The 24,431-nt window shown below is 37.7% G+C and overlaps 1 pseudogene; it reads left to right on the forward strand.

The window, feature by feature from the left end:
- Window positions 1-3,203: 3,203 nt before the first annotated feature.
- Window positions 3,204-24,431, forward strand: part of LOC118620707 — a 68,591-nt pseudogene continuing 47,363 nt past the window's right edge.

Here is a 24,431-nt window from a genome sequence, read left to right on the forward strand (position 1 = left end):
GAAGCCTGCACCTGGGCCCCGCTCTGGACTGCGTGGCGCTGTTTCCTCTATGGGAGATGTTAGCAGCACCAGGCAGCTCCAGTTTTTACCTCTGCATCCTCTTTGGGTCAATGCAGAGTCTGCTCGGCCTCATCCTCCCATTCACACTGCAGCTAGTTTTCACCTCCATCTTCCAATTTTTGCTTTTATTTCTCTCATTTACTCCTGGTAACTCTCAAACCTGTTTCGGCTGATTCAAAAGAGGAGCTAAACCCCACAGGTGTGAGCAATAGACAAAAAATATAGCTCTGTAGCCGGACATGGTTTTGAGCACGCCCCTTCTATTCCTTACCCACTGTTGATAACACTCCAACTTCTGCCACAGGAAAGTGTTGCGCAGTTTCACTCTGTTTCCATCTTGCTTGAAAACTCCTGGTAAGCACTGGCAATTGTAGAAAATTCAAAATCCACTGTGATAAAGGAGGTTAATGCTATTTTCAGCCATTAGTTTCTATTTCGGCAGGACACCCACTCTTTGAAGGGTTCTAAGGAATGTGCAGGGGTGAATACAAAGCAAAACAGAATAATAAATAGTTTCTATCCACATCATCGCCCACTGAAGGTGACATTCACAGTGGTCTGGAAGGACTCGTTTGGGGACCATGGAGAGTGATTTCAAGGTCCAGCTCAGAGAGGGTTATCATTTTAACTGAAATGGTATTTATTTGTTCAAAAATATGTCATTGTGCATCTGCTTTGGGTTAAGCATTGTACTAGGAAAAAAGCAGCCAACAAGATGGAAATTGTTGTCACCACAGGGTGTAGTTCTTGTCATTCTTACAGAATCAGGTGTTTCAGTTATGGTGAGTAGCGTATGTATCTCCCTCCAGCTATTATACTACGTCTCTGCTCCCCTTTGAAAGCAAAAGTTACTGAACAAGTTGTTCATGCTGCCCTTAGGATATCTGTGCCCATCTTCTGTTGAACCTACTCCAGTGAAGTTTTTACCTGCTATTTCTACTGTGTTAGGGCCACCAGGGGCCTCCACACAGCCAGATGCAATGGACAATCCCAGACAACACGTTACCTTGCCTATTAGCATTTCACACAGATAACCCTTACTGTCTTCTCAAAACACTCATTGACTCAGCTTCTGATCACCACTCTTTTTAGGTTTTCCTCCCTGGCTGGTGCTTCCACACCTTCTCAGTCTTTAAATGTCGGAATTACCCAGAGCAGAGTCACCCAAAATTTCATCCTCCAGATGGCTTTAAATAGCATCTATTTGTTAATTCCCCTATTATAGCTCCATCCTCGACTTTTCCTTGGGTTCTAGAATTTTATATACAGCTGCCTACTGAAATTCTTCCTTTGGGTTTCTAACAGATATCTCAACACGTCCAAGATCTATGTTCCTCCGAGACTAACCCCTTCCCCTTATGCTCCTCTGTGGTCTCCCCAATCGCAGTAAAGTGAAGGTCCACCTTTTCAGATACCGGTTCATCATCTGCTGCTCGATTTCTCTCTATAAGCATGCATCTTTCATAAAACCCTGCTGGCTAAGACTTCCAACTGTATCTCCGGAATTCGACCACTTGCCAATCTTTTTCCTGCTACTACTTGGATCCCAAACACCATCATCTCTGATCTGATTATTTTAATTACTTTCTAACTAATCTCCCTGTCTGTCTTGGACCCTCCACGACCAACACAGCCGAGAGAGCCTGTTCAGACTGAAATCCCTCCTGTGGCTGTAGCATCTTAGAGTAAAAGTCCTAGTCCTTCCAACAGCAGGCCTCAGCCTCGGCCAGTCGGTGAGCGCAGGGCCTACCTGGCATGCTGCGCTCGCCTCCACGAACACCTCCATCTTCAGCAGGCGGCCGCGATGACTCTCAGCAGCACAACTTGGGGCTGCCAGGTACCTAGAGTTTCTGTGTGGTGGTCTGACTCCAGGGCCCTCCAGCAGCACGAAAAGTTGCTAGGTGCTGAGTTGGCAGGGCTGGTCCCAGTCTCCAGTCTGTGACCTCAGAATTGCACCTGGAACAGAGGAGTACCACCGGTGCCAGACCCAGGACCCTGAGGCTGGGATCCCTGCACTGGAGCGAAACCCTTCTGAAGTTTCTGCAAGGGGATTGCTGTGCCCACCAGCCCTGGGGAGGGCTCCTCCGGGAGAACCCTGGCATCACTGAGACTCGCGGCTTCCAGCGTGAACCGCACTCCCTGCAGTGGCCTGAGCAGCCTGGCGCCACCCCGTGGCTGTTTCTGAAACTGCACCTCCAGGACCTGGCGTGCCTAGGACCATCGGCCTAGATTCCGCACCCTGCCCCTTTCCTCTTCGCCCTGCCCATCCCAGTGGTAACTGTAAAAACAAAAAAGGCATCACTTGTCAAAGAACAAGCCTCTCTTTGACTTCGCTTTTTACTACCCTTTTCTGTGTTTACTCGGCTCCAGCACTCTGGGCTCCTCGGTTTCTGCAACACCTGTAGGGCATTATTGTCTCAAGGCACTTAACACGGTTTCCTCTGACTGGGGCACTTTCCCGTTATCCTCGGGGCCAATCCCTCATTTACTTACAGATTGTCCTTCAAACCAGCTAGGGTGTGAGGCTTTCCCTGGGCCTCTTTGTGAAAGAATCACCCCTACTATTTCCTCCGCTCTCTCATCTCCCTGCCTCATGTTTTCTCGCACTACTTAGAATTATTTGAAGCACCATGTACTTGTTCACTGCCCTCTTGTCTGCTCTCCTCCGCCACCCCGCTGGAATATAAACTTCACAAGAGCGGAGGCTCCGTCTGTTGTGTTCACTACTCCATCTGCGGGGCCTAGAACGAGGGTCAGACTATTTGTTGAGTAAATTTACAGATCTGCATTACGAGGTTCAACAGCAGCATGCCATGGAGGGCGCTAACCGAGGCGATGGGGACAAGAAAACATTTCTTGAGGAATCTGAAACCCAAATGCGAAGAAGACAAGTTGGAGGAAAAGGAAAGAGCTTACCCAGCTTACCCACAAAGAGAACAACATTACCAAGACTCTGAGTTTATTTGTTTATTCAACAAATAGGTATCAAATGCCTACAATGTGCCAGGCTGTGTTCCAGGCATTTGGCATATAAAGAGTAAAGCAAAAAAGGCCACACATGAATAAATATTTGGCATATGTTTACTTAATAAAAATGATATAAAAACAAATTAAGCTGAGCTAGAGAATAAAGAATGATGGGAATGGAGAAAGAAGACTCTTTAGATACGGTGGATGACACTTCTGAGGAGGTACTGGGTAAAGACTGAAGGAATAAATTATCTGAAGAAAAAGCAAAACAAAAATTAAATATATGATATCCTAATTTATCATTACCTTATCACTCTATCAATGACTGATAAATGTGTTTTAAAATCTCTTACTCAGTGGATTTATCAGGTCCCCATAGTAGTTCTGTTGATTTTTGCTTTCTATATTTTGAGGCTATATTAAGTACATCTGGGCTCATAAGTGGTTTATAGTCCTGCTGAATTCAATCTTTTATTTAGTCTTAAAAATTTTTTCTAATTAAAGTATATTTTGTCTGATATTAATCTGCTACATTTACTTTTGTTAATGTTTCCTAAGCAGATTTTTTTTTACTGTTATACATTCTGCCTTTCTCTGCCATTAACATTTATGTTTTATATTTGTCTTCTTGAAACAGCATATAGCTGGATTTTAAAATATCCAATCTGAGATTCTTTTTATAGATAGAATATTTAATCCATTTGCATTTATTGTCATTAGTAATATATTTGATATTGCCTTTATCACAAGTTTTTTACTTATGCTCCTTTTTTCTATGCTTAGTTTTGGATTATTTAATTCTTTTACCACTCCCTTTTTTACTTTAATAATAAAAATGCTATATGCTACCTCTTTTTGTTTTTAGTAATTTCTTGACTTGATATATTTCACTAAAAGTCCAAAGTTAATGAAAATCCCAAGTTTCTTCTTGGCCACACAAAGGCTTTAATTCCAAATTTGCCTGTTCAACCAATTTAGTTCTATTTGAACAATTTAGTTCTCTCTCGTTTTTATTTCCCAAATTTTACAACATTCTTATTTTTGAACAAAAATATGTATTTAGAAATATGTAACCACATTTACAATTTTTGTTGTTCATCACTTTCTTCCTGCTTTTAGATTTATTTCTGTTTTTACTGAAGTACAGCTTTTAAAGTTTTTTTTTTTTTTTTTCAGGAATCTAGTAGAAACAAACTTTCTTCACACTTTAAGGAAAATGTGTTTATTTCATCCTCATTATTAAGTGAAGATAAATACTTATTCTCCCATATTAATCTATTATTGAGTATTAATATTAAATTTTGCATTAGTATTAAGTATAGAATTATTACCAGGTGAAGATAAGTAATAAGTGTGACATTGTGGAAATCTATTCTTTCCCAATGTGAAACTCAGAAAAGATCACGCTCCTGTGTTTGACAGTGTTCTCTGTTCTTCACTTTCATGTCTTGGCACAGAGGATAAAAAACAAATCAATGATATAATTAGATTATATTACAACAAACTTTTACCTAATTTATATATTGCATGTATATCAATCAACAGAACCAGGGCACAAATATTGTGAATTTTTAACATATTCAATTTTAAAAATAAGTAAAGGAAGCTAATGTAAATTAACAATTCTACTTCTATTTTAGATTTTTTAAAATCTAATCTCCTAAAGGAAATTAGCAGAATGACTCCACAGGAATTATCTTCTTAACTGCAAAATTCAAAATCATTAAAAGTTTTTTCTGTGTTATTTCACTTAAGATATTTCAATACTTTGCCAAGATAACAGATAACAAGTATCTTTCACTTGTTTATAGGGACAAAGAAGACAACTCTGTTCCTCAAGAGAAAAAGTGTTTCCATCAAACAAGCTTTGTTACCCTCAATAAAAGCGATAGAATGAACGCTCTTGACAGCTAGTGATTGACAAGATGGGTTTCAGAGAAATGACAAGGATTTGCTACTCCAAATGACTTTCGATGCACACCTTCATGTAAAATCATTTCTCTTCTTCTGCAGAGGTGGATTCTGACTTCATTGCCTATTAAAATTAAGCAGAAATTATCCAAAACATCTTAATGCTCTTCTGTTTGCATTAATAACAACAACAACAAATTAGAACAAATTTTGTTTAGGTAATAAAAAATACACACATTTGTAATGAAATAGATGGTTTTCTGTTTTTCTGATGTGAAGTAAAACCTGAACCATCTTTTTTGTTGTTGTTGTTAATTCTTGCCCAAGGATGTTTTTCCATTGATGTTAGATAGAATGGAAGGGAGAGAGGGAGAAAGAAACATCAACATGAGAGAGACACATTGATTGGTTGCATCCTCCAAGACCCAACTGGGGCTGGGGAGCTGGAGATCAAACATGCAACCCAGGTACGTGCCCTTGACTGGGAATCAAACCCGAGACCCTTTGGTCCTCAGGCCGATGCTCTCTAACCACTAAGCCAAACCAGCCAGGGCAAATCTGAACCATCTTAGCCAGTGTTGCAGAGGTCAACCTGAAACAGGTTAGTGAAACGAAGATGTCATAGACTTAGACATTTAGGTCCTAGCTCTGCTGTTCATTACTTGGGTGACCTGGAAAAGCACTGAGCCTGTTTCAATCTCAGGTTCTTCAATTATAAAACTATTTTTAAAAAATAATACCTAACTGACAGAATTGTGATGAGAGTTAACTAGATAAAACACCTGGAACATAGGTTCTTATCAATTACCTTTCCCTATAATGGGTGCTTCTGGCGCGGGGTGGGGGGTTAAACATACACTCATGTGTGTGTCTTTATGTGTATAAATTTATATGTATACACATATTTATGTATATTTGTTTGTGAATGTGAATGTATGTATAGATCCTGTTAAGAGGCACTTCACAAAGACATGTTCAGTGATTCATAATATAATTAGTGAATAAAAAATTGGAATAAGTTGTTAGCCCTGAGTAAGTTATTCTTTGAGGAGCAAATGCTCACCCTGTTGAGAGGATGGGGTGGTCATTAGATTTGGGAGAAATGGCTTCGGTTCTGATGATAAATAGAAAACTTGCTGGTGACAGTCAACTCAGGGCAGAAGCTGGACTCTGAAAAGAATGGGGGAACGCAGAGGAGAGAACAGTGGGCAACGTTACCTGAAGCAGAACGAAGGTGCACAGTGACAGTGGAAATGCCCTTTTGTGATTGAACATTATTTGAAGGTATTTCAACCGCCATGATCATTGAGATCTACCTAATCTGTGTGTGTGTGTGTGTGTGTGTGTGTGTGTGTGTGTGTGTATCCAATGTCTGAAGGAGGTTTCAATCGGACACTTTGTAAAACAGCAGAAGCAAGTATTTCAAATGCCTATGTAATAAGAATCATACACTGTTAACTATTCATATAATAATCTAAGTATAATTACAAAGAACAAACTACAAAGTGTATCAGTGGTGCTTTGATATAAGCATTCTATTTCTCCCCTCTAGGAACACATAAAAATACATTTTTTAGCTCAAATTAAAATGCACACAGGGACCATGCAGGCAACATAAATGTATACATGGGGTAAACACATGACTATAGAAAGTGACAATAAACCAGAAGTGTTAGTGCCACATAAAAGCATTCATATTCAAGTTGTTTTAAACCTGTGCTGGCCAAACCTCTGGCAGGATTTAGTAGAGGATCCAAACAGGGATAATTTCTCCCATTCAACTGCTATTCCTACATCCCTCCCTCCTCTTGCCAGAGCTGTCCTTGTTGGAAATGGTTACTCCTTTTAGCCAAGGCATTTGTAACCAACTGCAGAACAGTCTGCCTCTGCAACTGGCAGGAGTTTATTGCTAAAATTCTCATCTTCCCTCTAACCTTCGCAGTTATTTACTCATTGTGCACAATTTCTATGTCTTGATGCAGAATTTTCCCGGAGACACTGTGTTGGCTGTGTCCGTGTGTCCTTCCCGACTGCTCCAGTGAGGCAACAGCAAAGCTGTTCTATTCATAGACAAAGAGCTCCTGCGCCCCCACCGCCTGCACGGAACTGGTTTTCGGGCAATGCTTTGGTTTCACACTATTGTACATTCTTGCTGACCACAATGGGTCAGAGTTTCAACCACAGACAGAGGCCTGGGTCTGCCAGGTAAGCCTCTGGCTTTCAGGAGCAGCTGATTGTAAACCAGTCGAATAATTTCTAAGAGTAGGAACAAGATCTGGTGTTTTCATAAAAGTGCTGTGCCCCTGAGGGAAAAGGAAAGTCCCTCGCCAAGTCAAGCAGTGGGTTTCCCAGGCTCCCCTAATATCTAGAGTATTGCAGGAAAGCTAACTATTTCCCTAGACAGGTGAGAAAAAGATCATTTGGTTCAACAATGGAGGATTTGGATGTAAAAGCGTCTCAAGAACTTGTAAGGTGATTGAAAAATATTGTTGCAGAGTATTGTAGAACTTAAAACCTAACATTCTGGTTCACAGTCGCCACTACTTATGGATTTTGCTTTTATATTAATAAAACACCCTTGGGATGCTTTTCACTCCATGTCTTTTAAGAAATAAAATTTTCAGGCATCTGGGGTAATAAAAGATAAGATGTCTGTGTCTGGGTGGGGAGGAGTAGAGTGTTAAGCTGAGGAACAAGGACAATTACAACCCCCACAAAGTAATCAGGGCTCTCTGTCTGTACCGTAAGCATTTCTAATGACAGGTTGTCTTGGGAGTTATTTCACTCATCTTTAAAAGGTTCTATTTTTTTTAACATGATAAAGCAAAAACAGCTTAAGGATTTCTCTCACAAACTGATACCAATTTATATGCAGCTAGTAATACTGTGCAGCTGGAAGAAATACTCACCCTGGGGACCAAAAGAATTTAAGAATGTCCTAGATGTCTTGTCTAAATGCCAGCTAGAGGTTTTCCATGTTGAACAAACATAAAGAGACCAAGGCTACATTTCAAACCAATCTCAGTATATTCTAAAGATATTTTCTATTCGGAAACTTAAAGCGTAGATGACTGTTAAGCACAGATCCATAAAAAAATTGGAGCAAGGATGACCTAATGTTTTATCTCATCTACACACTTATTATTTTATGTGCTTCTCTACTTTTTCAGACTCCCTTGCACTAAGCTTGCAGCCTTGTGGCTAGTTCTAGTCAAAGGCCTGTGAGTGAAAGTGGTACATTTCTTCTCAGCTGAGCCCTCAAGATCAGTGTAGCTCCTCCATTTCTCTCCCCTCCTCCTGTAGCAACCTAGCTAACTGTGGCTCCAAAAACAACCTGACTTGTAGAGTGACTTCTCCTACCAGCTTGCCTTGGAAAAGAAGTAACTCATCATAGTTGTTAGAGGAGGTCCTCGAGAGGTTATATCTGCTGGTTGACGTGTGAGCTGAACCTGAGCAATTGTAGGCTCTTAACAGCCTCTCCTGTCCTTGGAATACATGTTCTGCCCACCATCCTCACAGTGGGGGCCATTTTCAAGAACACCGCCTTGAGAGAACAATGTGGTGTTGAGACCATCTCAACAGGATATGTGACTGAACATTTTAAGGTCCCTATATAAACTTTTAAGATTCTGGCAGGCAAGTGCAGAAATCTACTTGTATTGCAGTCACCCAAGACAAGCCTCATAAGTAAGTCCCCATGCTTATTAAACCTGTCACCCACAACTTGGAATGGTCTGCCTTACTCTTCAGTCTCTCCTTGCCCTTAGTGTATGGGGCCAGTGCACAAACCGACTGTAGTTCCAGGGAAAGAATGTATAGTATTTGCTGTTGGCTGTGTTTGACATTATATTACTGGAACGTTACTGGCACAGGAATAATTAGCCAGTTTTCATTCAGTTGGTTGGGCATCATCCCATGCACCAAAAGGTTGCTGGTTCAATTCCCGGTCAGGACACATGCCCAGGATGAGGGCTAATCCCTGATATGGGTCGTGCAGGAGGCAGCTAATTGATGTTCTGCTCTCACATCAATGTTTTTTCTTTTTCTCTCTCTCCCTCTCCATTCCTCTCTCCCTAAAAATCTATAAAAATTAAAAAATAATAATAACTTAAAAGAAAAAAAATTGCGGCCTTCCATGATTGGAAAAACTTATAGCTTTCAGATTCTGACAGTAAGAGAATGGATTAAAATAGGCTTTGAAAGACAAAGGCGGTATACCTTTTCTATTGTACAAAATGAAATAGGAAGAAGATCAAATTACAAGTGTGACTGATACGTATGTTCCAGAGATTCCCAAGATAGTTTCCAATATGCTGCCAGAGATACATGGAACAAGAACACAAAACGGTAAAGCAGACTCTAGAATCACCATTCATAAAACTGACTAGAAGCAAATAACAGAAGCTTATCACCTTTTCAAAGGAATGCGTATCATAAGCTTAGACTATAAAACACCTTGGATTGTTCTAGACTTAAACAAACAAACAAGAAAATACTGTGGGCTCTCAAATGTATGGAAAAATTAATTCAGAAAGCGTTTCACTAGACATGGTTTCAAATGTCTATTTCACATGAGCCAAGAACAGTAGAAAAAATGGGACATCCCAAAAGGCAAAGCCAAAGAATAGGTAGAACAATAGACACCAAGAAGTCTTCCAGAGAATAAAAAACTTAATCAAGGAACCTCTGCCAGCTCAGTGCAGGAGGAGGTAAAATGTTTGTCCAGTGGAATTCCAGGATTGCTTACCGACTGGTGACTACTGTGTGTGGCTGGCCTTCCTTTCTCCCGGTGGGATTGCTCATCACAGTCACCTTGCTCCAGTTCCGTGTTTGCGCTCTGAGGCAGACACTGAGGAGGTAACTTGTCTTTTTAGTTCATACATCTCCAGCTCAAGATGATTCATAATGCAATTGCATGTCTCAGAGATTACCGATTCGAATTTGATTCAGTAACTTGGAACATTGGGTTGTCTCGCTTGAAGAGGAGTTGTCTCCCATATGTGAGAAAAAGGAAAATGTATTGGACTGTGTCAGAAATAGCTAATGCATATCAAATATTCCATATATTTCCCTAAATTTTTTGTTTTGGGAAGTGATGGAATAACTGAGCAGCAGATTAGTGTTCCTAACCAGAACAACTTAAAAGGCAAAACAGAAAAAAAAAGATCATATTTATTGGCCTGATGGTAGCAAGAAACGTCTGAGGCAAGAAAAACAGAAGGGCTAAGACTCTAGCAACATAATAATATTGAAAAAGTGCGCTAGTTTCTACAGCTACTTTTTTTTTCTGCAAGCTACTTTTATTTGGGATCTTTTAATGATTCTTTGCACTGACAGAAAAATCCAGTGAAAGGTAGTGGGCAGCTGCTATACTGTAAGCAGAGATTTAGGGAGCCTCAGGTACATGGCTTGTATGGCCAAAACTGCAGCATCATGGATCAGCAGGCTAAAAACCTGAAAGAAAAACCATCAGAAAAGAAAACAATTCATGAGACTCAAGTTGAAGTTTGGTTCCTACCCCACACAAAATACAAGAGATGCCCGTTTGAAAAGTCTGTAAAGACAGGTGTGAACATGAATTAGACAAATTTCTTCAGAGTTGCCATGCAGCAGTGGCTGCACACACTAAGACCATCTCTACCCAGCAGAGGCAGAGTATTATCTTTTGTTTAACATCTAGTATTAAATTTAAAAATTACTTAGACCAGCCCCGTCAGTGTGGCTCACTGGTTGAGCACTGACCCATGTACCAAGAGGTCACTGGTTCGATTCTCGGTCAGGGCACATGCCCAGGTTGTGGGCCAAATCCCCACGGGAGGGGCATGTCAGTCGATGTTCTCTCTCATAGATATTTCTATCTCTCTCCTTCTTCCTTCTTCTCTCTCTCTAAAATCAATTTAAAAATTTTTTTAATTACTTAGACCAAAAAAGAAAATAAACAATGTGTGCACACCCACTGGTGATCCAGATATTAGCACTATGTCTTAAGACCTTTAAGATGAATATGATTGATATGCCCAAGAATATAAAAGACAAATGGATAAAATAAATTAAAATATAGAAATTTTAAGTAGCAAATCGAAATCTATAAAAAAGTCAAATGAAAATTGCAGAATATAACACAAATCAAAAGTTAAAACCTGACTAGACGAGTTTAACAAAAAGATTAGACACAGACAGCAGAAAACGAGAGTAGTAGATTCAGATATTCAGTAGGAAATATGCTTGTGTCTCTGTAGTTCCTGTGCATTTAACTAGGGCCATGATCTCTAACAAGGTCAAGCAGGTAAACACTAGTATAACTCTTGAATCCTGAGTCCTTCTTCCCTTCTATGATAGCTTCAGAACCATGGTCCAAAAAAAAATGGCACATCCACCAAAAGCTATTCTCCACCAACCTGAGTCACTAAGTGAGTCTGTCTATCACAGCTCCCCACAATCCCAGAGGCCTCTGTAGGACATGAAACATCGGAAAGAAATTAAACCTCTTTTGTGTATGTCATTAAAAATGTGTTTGTTTCTGCTTTGCCAGGTATTAAAGCTTAACTTAGTAAATATATCTATGTTTTCATAGAATGTTCATAGATGAAATCTGATGATTCTGCCTCAATAATTTTTCTCAAAAAAAAACCCACACTACCTCCCAAGTCCAGAGCTATAAGCTAAATTAATGAAGGTGCTCATAATATTAGACAACCAACCATCTAAAAATAAAGATTCATATTGATGTTTTATTAGTTAATTTGTATAGTAAGTCACATTTTTGTTGGCTGGGATTTGTAAAAACCTTTTGTTGGTAAAGGATTTTATAAATTCTATTCCTGTACCCCAAAATATTGTAGCAAAGGCTTGATTTGGCCTTGATTCTGATCACGACAACATTATTAAAATTACTATCCAAAAACACAGTGTATATATATATATAAAAGTTAAACTCTTCTGATATTTATTTTCTTATTTTTTATGGGTACAAAATGAGAAATTTACCCATGGCTAATTGGACAATGAGGATTACTTTTTGTCATTAACTATATGTAATAGAAATAAGTACAACTTTTTTTTTTTTTTGGTAAAATATTAGCAGGTGTTCTATTTAAAAGTCAAATTTTCTTCTTCAGGACATACCAAAGAGTGTAAAGCCAATTATATCTTCAGAACATAAGTAGGCATGTAAGCCTCAAAGATCTTTCCTGGTTTCATTGCACTGAAAGGCTGACCATCTAAAATCAGGGTATTAGGCTTGAAATCCAAGGACGGATAGCACAGTGAATTGATATTCACTGAACATAGTTTTTGGAGTCTAATTGCCTTAGTTGAGATTCTGTTTTCGACAATAGCCAGTACAATCTCTTAAACTTCTTTATGTCCCATTATCCTCATTTTCCTCCATTTCTCAGTATGGAGTGAATAGTACTCGATTACAGGATTTCAAGGACCAAATGTGATAATACATGGCACCTGATAAATGCTCAATAGTTAGCTACCAGGAGCAGCAGCTGTTCCACAATGCACTCACATATTAAAAAGTCTATATTTCAGTACCACATAGTCAAGTAAGGTAATTCAAGAAAGAAACCTCCAATGTTGCAGTAAGTGATAGGAGTTAGATAGACAGTTGTAACTAAACACAGAAAACACAATCATATATGAGAAAGTAAGCTGTGCTGGTGTTATGGAGACAAATTGTTACCTCCCCAAGACACCTCTTTCTTGGTCTCCTCACTTTATAGCTCTCTTACCACCATCAAAGTCAAAGGCAATGGCTGAAATTCATAGATAGCATACACAGAGTAAAAAATATATAAAATATTTCAAAATAATTCATAATGAACCAAATATATAAATCAATATTATTGATTCTCAATAAATATCTATTAAATGTCCATGTACCAGGAACTCTTCCAAGCATTCTTCCAAGATTAAAATTGGCAAACAAAACAAAATTACTTCCTTACATTACACAAGCCATTGATTACACAGACCAGCCATGATTCAGTGTGGGTGGGAATTCCACAAGGCATGCCTACCAGAACAGAGCAGTCATTTCATCCCAAGGCCCTCAAAAATCTCATTTCACGTCGCGTCAAAGTCCTAAATCTTACCATATAAATCAAGTCCAGGTGCAAATGAGGCTCCTCGGATCCAGTTCTGAGCTTTCAGTATGAAGACCATGAACTAAGACAAATTATCTGTGCACCACACTCCCAACATACAATGTTTAGGATAGGCAAAGGATACCTTTATAAATTGCCCCATTGAAGAAAATTTTAAAAAATGGAAAGCTTGTAGGAGTCACTGGTCCCCAATGACTAAATTCCCACAAGGCACATGTTACCAGGTCACAACTCCCCATGATTCTTTGCTCTCTGAACTCTGGCCCCTTAATTCTGCCCTTCCAGACATTTTTTTTTTTTCTTTTTTCATCAGAAAGTGTAGCCTGTGTTTGCAGCTGAATGATTTTATCAGTTTGTTTTCTGTAGGTAAAATGACCAAGGATCCAAATTCCTGTTTTTATTCTGCACTGTCTCTGTCCCTTTCAGATCAAGCTAGCAGTGTTTCTGTCTGTATAATTCTCTTAAAATGTCTTTGTTCCTTACGAATCATATTGGGATTTATTTTAGTGGTTGAGAATCGACTGGTGCACCAAGAGGTTGCCAGTGATTCCCAGTCAGGGCACCAGTAGGGGCATGCAAGAGATGGCCAATTAATGTTTTTTCTCATCAATGTTTCTCTCTCTCTCTCTCCCTTCCTCTCTCTAAAGTCAATAAAGAAAGAAAAGATAACATATTTTCTACTTTTGGGTTAAGCTGAGGCATTGAAAACAATGTTCTATTCTTTGGTTGAATTACCATTTTATATCTTTCTGAATTTTCTTTTTTTTTTAGAGAGAGAGAGAGTGAGGAAGGGAGAAGGAGAGATAGAAACATTGATATGAGTGAGAAACATCCATCAGCTGCTTCCTGCACGCCCCGCACTGGGGACTGAGCCCACAACCCAGGCATGTGCCCTGACCAGGAATTGAACCAGGAGCTCTCAGGCCATGGGACGACATTCAATCCACTGAGCCACACTGGCTGGGCTCTTTCCAAAGTTTTAACACAGGATTTTATATTTACATTTATGACTTTATTTTTATTTATTTATTACTGTATTTTATTTTTTTAATTTATATTTATTATTGAATGTATTACAGATGTCCCCCTCTTTTCTTCCCCATGACCCCCTCCTCCCCAAACCCCCCCTCCTGCCTTCCCCACACTATCTTCTGTATCCATTAGTTATGCACATATGCATAGAAGTTCTTTGATTTATCTCTTCCCACCCTCCCTCCCCCTTGCCTTTGAGGTTCATCAGTCTAACAACTAATTTGTACTTCTTAATTCCTTCATCTTTTTTACCCATCCCCACAGCCCCCTCTCATTTGGCAAACAACAAAAAGTTCTCTGCATCTTTGAGTTTGCTTCTGTTCTGCTTGCTTATTTTGTTTGTAGATTCCATTGTTGTATATATCTATTTATTGACATTTTATTGTTCATATTTTTGTTCTTCTTCAAAAAGACCCTTCAACATTTCATGTAATACTGGTTTGGTGGTTGTGAACTCCTTTAGCTTTTTCTTGTCTGGGAAACTCTTTCTATGTCCATCTATTCTAAATGATAGCTTTACAGGACAGAATAATCTTTGTTGTAGGTCATTGCTTTTTATCACTTTGAATATCTCGTGCCACTCCTTTCTGGCCTGTAAAGTTTCTTTTGAAATATCAGCTGACAGTCTTATGGGAGCACATCTGTAGGTAACTTACTGCTTTCCTCTTGCTGCTTTAAAGATTCTCTATTTGTCTTTAACCTTTGGCATTTTGATGATGATGTGTCTTGGTGGGGACCTATTTGGGCTCATCTTGTTTGGGACTCTCTGTGCTTCCTGGACTTGTATGCCTGTTTCCTTCACCAAGTTAGGGAAGTTTTCTGTCATTATTTTTTCAAATAGGTTTTCAATTTCTTTCTCTTTCTCTTCTCCTTCTGGCACCCCCATGATGCAAATGTTGGTACACTTGAAGTGGTCCCAGAGGCTCCTTACACTGTCCTCATTTTTTTTTTTTTTTTTTGGATTTTATCTTCTTTTTACTGTTCTGATTGGTTGTTTTTTGCTTTCTTTTATTCCAAATCAATGGTTTTCTTCTTGGCTTCACCTACTCTACTATTGGTTCCCTATAAATTACTCTTTATTTCAGTTAGTGCATCCTTTATTTTTTACTTTTTTAATGTTATTGTTGTTCTAAGTTCCTTGGAATTCTCCTTAAGTTTCTTGAAGTTCTCACTAAGCTCCTTGAGCATCCTGATAACAAGTGTTTTGAACTCTGCATCTGATTGATTGCTTATCTCCATTTTGTCTAGTTCTTTTTCTGGAATTTTGTTCTGTTCTTTCATTTGGCACATGTTTCTTTGTCTTCTCATTTTGGCTGCTTCCCTGTGTTTGTTTTATGTATTAGGTAGAGTTGCTATGTCTCCTAGGCTTCATAGAGTGGCCTATTCTTGTAGTTGTCCATGGAGTCCAGTGGCACAGCCTCCCTGATCAACCCAGCTGGGTCTTTTAGGTGCACACCTAATGTGGATTGTACATCCTTCTGTTATGACTTTATTTTTAAATCATAATTTCTTGGCTTAAAAAAATAAGCATTTCTTATCTCTCACAGTTTCTTTGACTCAAATACTCTGGGGTAACTTAACTGGGTGATTCTGGTTAAGTGTCTTGCATGAGGTTGTGCTAAAAATGGGGGCTATGGATGCATTTGAAGGCATGATGGGGTTGGAAAATCTACTTCTTAGGATCACTCACATGACTGGCAAGTTGTTTCTGGTTGTTGGCAGGAAGCCTCAATATATCCCCACGTGTCCCTTTCCACAAGGCTGTTTGAGTATTTCCATGACATGACAGATGGCTTTCCATAGAGTAAATGATTCAAGAGAGGACAAGCAGGCAAGGTAGAAACTGATATATTTATTATGACCTAGTCGCAGGAGCCATACAAAACCATTTCTACAGTGTGCTATTTGCCATATAGGTATCCATGATTCAAAGTGGGCGAGTACTACAAATACCAGGAGAAGTGGAACATAGGGGGCCATACAGAGGGGCTAACTCCCATATTGCCTTCTAATGAAAAGAAACCAATATTAAATAATAAATAATGTGAGTAAAGTACACGGTATGGTCAAATATGTTCAATGCCATAGATAAGAATAAAGAAAAAGAAGATCAGGGTTAGGGGATGGTGAGAGAAGTTTGTAGTAATAAATAGAATAGTCAGAGTAGACCTCATTTAAAAGATAATAGTTTTGTAAAAAAAACTTTGCAATAGTATTTGTAAAGAAAGTAATATTATAATACTGATATTCTAATAATATACTGCTATATTTTATTTCAAAGAGTATCGTATTTTCAATCACAGAATTGATTCAATTTATTAAAAAAAAAAACATTTCTTGTTATGTCTAAGGTTGCACACAAAGCTCATAAAAGCCTCTTTCCAAGGATTTGTTGCTCATAGGCCTCTCATAAGAGGATTACAAGTTTGTAGTAAAAGGATTTACAGTAATTCTTAGTGATCTGTTATTTATTTGTGAATTCTTAACCATTTTTAAAAGTTATTGAGCTATTCCTCTTACTTAAAGAAAGCATCTAATATTTTATGCATATAAAAATATTTGTAAGATATATATAACTAATGAAGTCAATTTTCTTATTTCTGAGTTTATAAAAATTATATATTACATGTATCCCTCTGAAATTTCTTTTCCAACAGCATTGTGTTTTTAAGATTCATTTGTATTGCTGTATATAAAATTTTCACTCAATTTAATCTATGTTCAATATTCCACTTGATAGACAGAGCACAACTTACTTATACTTTCTCTCATCAAAATACTTTCCTCCAATCATTTTTGCATTAAAAATAATGATGCTGAGAAAATTCTTGGGTAGGCTTTTCTAGGGTAGGCATGAAGTAGGTCAAGATACCATAAAGATTAATAACAATAACAACTATAAAAATAGATGCCAAGGAATAAATTTAATAAAGATTTTATAAGACCTTTCTGTAGACAGATCTAAAACCTTATTGAAACAGAGATATGTACTCTGTTCGTCAACTCTCTTTAATCTATAGATTGGTTACAATTTCAATAAAAATCTTACATAGTTTTAAAGACACTTTGACAGCTGATTATAAAATTAATATAACTGTTTGAAAACCTAAGAACAGCTAAGATACTCCTAACAAAGAAGACTAATACATTTGGGGAAGTCGCCTATGCAGATAGAGTAAGGTTGGAAAACATCTGATTTTCGTTATGTATAATGATTACATTTTTCCTCAAGCGGATGTATCTTCCTGTGGAAAAAAAAAAAAACGTTAATATCAAATGCATATGAACATCTTATCCTCATTGTGTATCAAAATTCCAACAAATAACTATTAAAATAATATTTTAGCATATAAATTAATGGCTCTTCAATGGGACTAAATAATCACAGAGTAGCCCAGCCCGTGTGGCTCACTGGTTGAGCATTGTCCCATGTACAAAGAGATCGCGGGTTTGATTCCTAGTCAGGGCTCATGTCCAGATTGTGGGCTAAATCCCCAGTGGGGGGGGGGGGCATGCAGGAGGTGGCCAATGGATATTCTCTCTCATCTATGTTTTTATCTCTTCCTCTCCCTTTCTCCTCTCTCTAAAAATCAATAAAGAAAAAAATTAAAAATAAAATAATTACAGAGTAAAATTATTGAATTAATTATCTGTATAAATTTTAGTGATTGTCATCAGAAATATTTGTTTAATTTACAACAATAATTAACTGGTATTCTGATAATGTCCCCACAGACTTTTCAGAATCTGTTCTCTGAGGTGACTGTCGGTTCCAAATTCCTTGGCCTTTGAGACCTAAATGCCTTTGATCACACTCCTAGGGAATCTGGGAGTAAGAACAAGGTCTAAACTTCCTATGAAATGATGCCAGGCCCAGTGGGAGCTCTACCATTTCACCTGACTCCATGCTTTTATCTCTTCCCACCATAACTGGATCAAAGTTTGTAATGAAATATTTCAATTTCTCCTCTGGCCAGTTACAAACTCAATAAGGTTGCTTAATAAAACCCTGTGGGACACACCACAGAATACAGCTTTTGAATATATACAACTGCCCATGAATATGACACATATTCAACTGGCTTTCAAGAGGAACACAAAAACCAATGCTTCACTTAATGGATTATCCATTTTATATTTTACAATTCCTAGCATAAATATTTGCCTTTTTTCCTCAAAAATATTACATTTTTATTTGATTTAATTACTTCCTCTAGGAAGCATTATTTAACTGCATGAAGTACTCATCAACTCTCTTTGTATGATGCTGGCATCCAGTATACTCATCTATCATAGCTTTTGTAGTCCCCTTTCCACCAAACTGTGCACATGAGTTTTTCCTTACAGATTATAATCTCTTTTTTTTTTTTTTTTTTTTTCAGATTATAATCTCTTGAAAACAGAGATGGCACACTATTCACCTGTGTGCGCCACCTAAGGGGAGGTGGAAGGCCTTCCTCACACGGAATGTCAAATCTTTGAACTGTATTCGCACTGCCACATTAACTATAAGATGTTTCATTTCATAATCAATTCTTTCAGAGCTTCCCCTTAGTTTTATTCAAATAGCCCTTGAGTGTTGCTTTTAGAAAATAATTACATGATCTGTTGCTCATGCCTATTTATGATGTTCATTGATCCATGCTACAATACTGAATGTTTCCCATGTGTCAAGCATGGTGCTAGTAGTAGGTATATAAACATGAAGAGACATTATTTTCCCTTAAAGAATTCAAAGACCAAACAGAATACAGCATTAATAACTGCAATGCAATGCAGTAAGTCCTATGATATAAACAGAAAAATAGTGATCTAGAAACATATATTTTTAGTGACTGGTTCTTGCTACTTGAGAAAAGATTCAAAGAAAAGGGAAAGTATGAGCTTAAAAAAATGGCAGATTTTTCACCCTGGCCAGTTTGACTCAGTGGTCAGAGCATTGGCCTGAGAACCAAAGGGTCTCGGGTTTGATTCCTGGTCAAGGGCACGTACCTGGGTTGCAAGTTCGATGCCCTGGTTAGGGTTGTACAGGAGGCAACCAATCAATGTATGTCTGTCACATCAATGTTCCTCTCTCACTCTCTCCTTCCCTCCCTTCTTCTCTACCTAAAAATAATGGGAAAATATCCTCTGGTGAGGATTAGAAAAAAAAAAAAAAAAGGCAGGTTTTCTAGGTAAATGAGACAGGAAGAAAAAGTTTTTAAAAAATGTGTAAAAAACATGTGGTCAAAAAATGATCAGGCAGACCTAGTGAATAAGGAGCTTCTCTCTGTCTGGAGCACAAGGTGTCTGATGTGGAGAGGAGGGAGGCTATCAGGTTAGTCAGAGGAACCGAACAGACCTTAGAAGCAATGGTAAGAAATGTAGACTTTATCTGTGGCAAAATGGATAGAGAAGAAATCTTTCAGCAAGGCAGAGACATAATCAGATTTAGCTTTAGGAACATCATGCTGCTTGCAGGATGAGAATGAACTTGGAGGTGAGAAAAGTTAGGAGGTTTCAAATCTTCTAGAGGGCCCGGCCGGTGTGGCTCAGTGGTTGAGCATCAACCCATGCACTAAGAGGCTGCTGATTTGATTTCCAGTCAGAGCACATGCCCAGGCTGTGAGCCACATTCCCAGTGGGGGGCATATAGGAGGCAGCCAATCGATGTTTCTATCTCTCTCTCCCTCTCCTTTCCTCTCTCTCTAAAATCAATAAAGAGAAATAAATTTTTAAATCTTCTAGAGGAAAGATGAGATGACCTTTCAAATGATGGAGGCATTGTGGCGTGCAAAGATTAATTTGATTGATATTAGTGAAATAGACTCAACCGAGCACAGTAAAAAGAGGAATCAGTAGAATGAAAGAGTGAAGGGTGATTTTCTATTTCTTCTGTGAGACACTGAAAATTAGAAGAATCTCTCTAGGTTTGAATAATATTTGAGGAGCCTAGATAATATATAGGCAAACACATCTAGTAGATAAATATATCTGGAATTTAAGAGTAAAGTTGAAATTGGCTGATTAGAAAGTAATAATGAAAGAGTAGACCTTGAGTCATGTACTAACATATAAGTAGTGGCAAGAAAAAAATAAGCCTGTGAAGTATCCCAGAAAGAATTATCAAAATAATAACTGAGAGCAGAGGCCATCATCAAAAGTTGCAAATGCCTTAGGCGAGAGAAGAAGCCAGTTAAATTTGTCAAATAAGAAGAAACTACTGTAGAGGTTGGAAATCCACTCAAAGAGGGCCAGAGTCAAAGACCAGATTTCCAAGATTTGAGGGGCAGGCATGGAAGGCATAAACTATTTTTTAGTAAGAATGATGGTGCAAGAAAGGAAAGATATAAGGGCAGTCGTTTCAGCGAAGATTAATGGAAGTCTTCTTTTTTTGCAACCTGAAAAGAAGGAGCTAAAAGAATAGGTAAAATTAAAGGTAAAGAAATAGATAAGACCATGGGATAAAATTTCTGTGTATTTGATGGGAACTGAGATATTGGTATATTGTCCTACTGATGCCACAGCTTAGTAGCTTTTAACAAAAAAAAATTATTATCTTACAGTTCTTGAGGTCAGAGGTCTGAAATGTGTTTTATGGGGATAAAAATCAAGATGTCAGTGGGGCTGTGCTCCTTTCTGAAGGTTATATAGGAGATTCTTGCCTTTTCAAGAATTTAGGCTACCAGCGGTTCTTGGTTTGTGGCTTCATTGTCCATCTTCAAAGCCAGCTCATCCCATCTTCAAATCAATCACTCTCTCTCTTTTTCATCTACTGTCTGTTTTTATTGTTATATCTTCATATTTGCTCTGATTCTGACCCCTTTCTTATAAGGACCCATGTGAGTAAATTGTGTCAACCCAGATAATCCAGGGTAATTTCCTTATCTCAACATCCTTAATTTAATTACATCTGCAAAGTCTCTTTTGTCATGTAAGGTAAAATGTTCACAAGTGCTGAAGATTAAAATGTTGACATTTCGTGGGAATCAATATTCTGTCCACCACTCTGGGTAAGGGTTAAATGATTGAACTGGGAAAGGACAATCAACTCCTCTTCTTTCAACAGGACAGGAGGAGGCAGAAATGGGTGATATTATATATAACTACAGAGGCAAAATCAGAAACAGATCCTGTCTGATAACCTCATTTTCTTCTGACAGAATTGGGAGGGTAAAGTATGCCATTGACCAGAGGAACAACATTTTGGAAAGAATAGTAGTCTGTTGCAAAGAACATGATTAGAAACAGGTAAAAAATAAAAAAAATTAAAAACTAAGAAAGCATGGCCGTGGAGATGGGGAGTCCAATGGAGCTAGAAAGCATAATGTCTTTGTGAAGCTTATTGGCTTAGCATGGAGATTTGTTCAGCCTAGGAACAGAACAGAAGAATATAAATAGTTAGATTCATCAAGTGATGGATGTATAATGGGTGGCTACAGTTCAGGGAAATAAGGAGAAATATGAGCAAGGATCCTGGTGAATATGCAAATCTTTGAAATCCTGCTCCCAGCACTAGGCTTGGTTCAATCTTCCCAATTTTGAAATTTTGTAAAAATTTATTTAATGTACAAGATGAGTGTGTATGTGTGGGGAGTAGCCTTGGAAATGTAAAATTTTAGGCTACAATGTTGACAGATCAATATCCTCATGCATTCAAATTACAAATCATGTCAGCAAACAAAGTAACTTGGTGGAGATTGAAACTTTGAAAGTAGAATTAGGATACTTAATAAATCTATCCTCATTCTTCTAGTACATCATATCATACTGACTTAAATGTTTTGAAATCTGTTTTTTTAACAGGCTGATTAATTTTACTGAAAGTTTATGTAACAAACTTTAAAGTTAATCAGCAAATAGAGTTTTCCCACCAGCAGAGATAAAAAATATAATTTACTACATAATTATTTGGTAATTACTTTGTCATTAGATATCTTTTATGAGAAATTGAACTCTACCTCCCATGTAATCTGTTCCGTTTAGTTTAACTCTAAATCTCATTATTCTCATTTAAATTCAGTAAAATGTTATGCCAATTTCATTAGCAGGTCAAAACCTGTCAGTCAACATTCTAGACTGCTACAATCATTTCATTATTGATCATTCTACTGCTGTTTCCCTAAAGAGAAGTGTGCTGACAAGTCTTTCAGTGAATATAAACATTCTTGTAATGATTTGGGCTTTTTTCTTAAAACATTACATTATGTTTTGTTCATTTAAATACCCCACTATTTGTCTGTCTTTTGTTTTGTTTTCTTTTTCTTGGCCTCATTTGCATAGACAACTGAGTAGATTTAGTAAATTTTGAATATGTAAAGCTACTTAGCAAATCAAATACATATCAAAGTCACATATAAAACCTCTACAAAAATATAGATAGCAATGAGATGAGTAAATGTTTTGAAGAAAAGAAATGCCATTCTCAGTGTGCTGATAGCAGTCGGCAGTGAGGAAGATCAGAGGTAGGGTATCCAGAGAGAAACACATTTCCATAGTCAGCGTGCTAAGTAATGCAGTACTGAGCCGAGATGATGGCTCTGCACATGGCAAGATTATTAGAGATGGATGAGAAGTTAAAATAGGTGTAAAAGAAGCTGTCCTAACCATCTCACAAAGTTGTTCAGGATACAATGTGAAATGTTGGAGAGAACAATTTTTTGGCGAAGTCAGAATTCTCTATATGTCCAGAGTCTTCGTAGGTTTCATTATGTAAGAGCTCATTTCTCTCTCAGAGCTCTGTGCTTCACTTGGAAGATGTTGTGAAAGGAGAGTCCAAATGGATTAGTAATAAAATAAAGTTTTAATAAAATTTTCAAATGTAGTATAATATTAAAAATATTCAATATTTAAAGGTAACATACATTACTTTTACGGTTAAAGAATAAAGAAATGGCCCGGCCAGTGTGGCTCAGTGGTTGAGCATTGACCCATGTGCCAAGAGGTCCCCAGTTTGACTCCTGGTCAGGGCATATTCCCAGGTTGTGGGCCTGATCCCCAGTGGGGGGCACGCAGGAGGCAGCCAACGGATGTTCTCTCTCATCGATGTGTCTCTCTCTCTCTCCTTCTCCTTTCTCTCTCTCTAAAAATAAAAAACAAAAATAAAAAAAGAATAAAGAAATTAAAATTATCCAAAATTCATTTATGTATAGCTCATTTTAGTTTTTTGTTGTTTTCATGCAGCAGAATTTTCTTTCTTGTCTCTTGCTATTAGCACTGGTATCTGAGAGCAATCTATTAGGTAACCATGGCTTTAGTAGTTTGAAACTGATGTAGAAACACTAAAAAAAATTAAAATTTTTGAACCATAAATAAACAATTAGTCATATTGACAAGCAACTGTATTCACCAAGTATAACTGCCAGAACAATGGCCAAAATAAGCATGTTTCAGAGAATGTCAGCTGTAGGACACTCAATGACATTGTAGTAAACAAGAAAAATAAAACCTTTTCCCAGAGAAAAAATACCTACTGTATATTTTAATGTAAATATTTGATAGTGCCATTGTAACATTAATGTGTAAAATCAGTGTTTTCTCACCTGTGCACACATTAATGATCAAAAAATTATCATAATAAAACAGCATGTTTCATTTTAAGTTAATTTATATTTTATTTTTTTTATTTTTTTATTTTTTATCCTCACCCGAGGACATTTTTCCACTTTTTGTTCAGGTAGAGTGGGGGGGAGAGAGAGGAACAGAGAGATAGAGAGAAACATCGATGTGAAGGGACACATCGAGTGGCTGCCACCCGCACAACCGACCAGGGCCGGGGACAAACTGCAACCAAGGTACGTGCCCTTAGCGGGAACCGAACCCCGGTCTCTCAGGACCGCAGGCCGATGCTCTAACCGCTGAGCCAAACTGGCCAGGGCTTAAGTTAATTTATATTTTAAAAGATAAACATAAATTTGATAAATTCAGAAAGTAATTTTTATATGTCAGATGAATTTCTTATTGTACTGAGGGGGTTACCATTGATTTCCTTCAACTAGGCTCTTCATTAGTGCACTTAATATATAATAAAGAAAATTTTGACTAATACTTCCAGAAACATCTATTTCTAAAATGAGTCTATTTGTATTCTATTTTTCTAGGTATAGCCATATTAACATGTGAAATGGAGAATATGTTTTACTGAAACATTCTTTCGCTGATTTTTCTCAATTTTTGTTAAGATTTTGCTTTACCCCCAATATGCCTCTTATTTCAGCATATTACAAAAGGGATACCACAAACAATATTAATAATCCTGCTGAATAACTACATTTGTCTATATTTATCACTATAAACCTGTGTAACATATACATCACATTTAAAAATTAGTGATTCCATGACATCTTCCATTTTGCTAATTTTACT

This window comes from Molossus molossus, unplaced genomic scaffold (genome assembly GCF_014108415.1).
Source record: "Molossus molossus isolate mMolMol1 unplaced genomic scaffold, mMolMol1.p scaffold_m16_p_8, whole genome shotgun sequence".
Taxonomy (NCBI): Eukaryota; Metazoa; Chordata; class Mammalia; order Chiroptera; family Molossidae; genus Molossus; species Molossus molossus.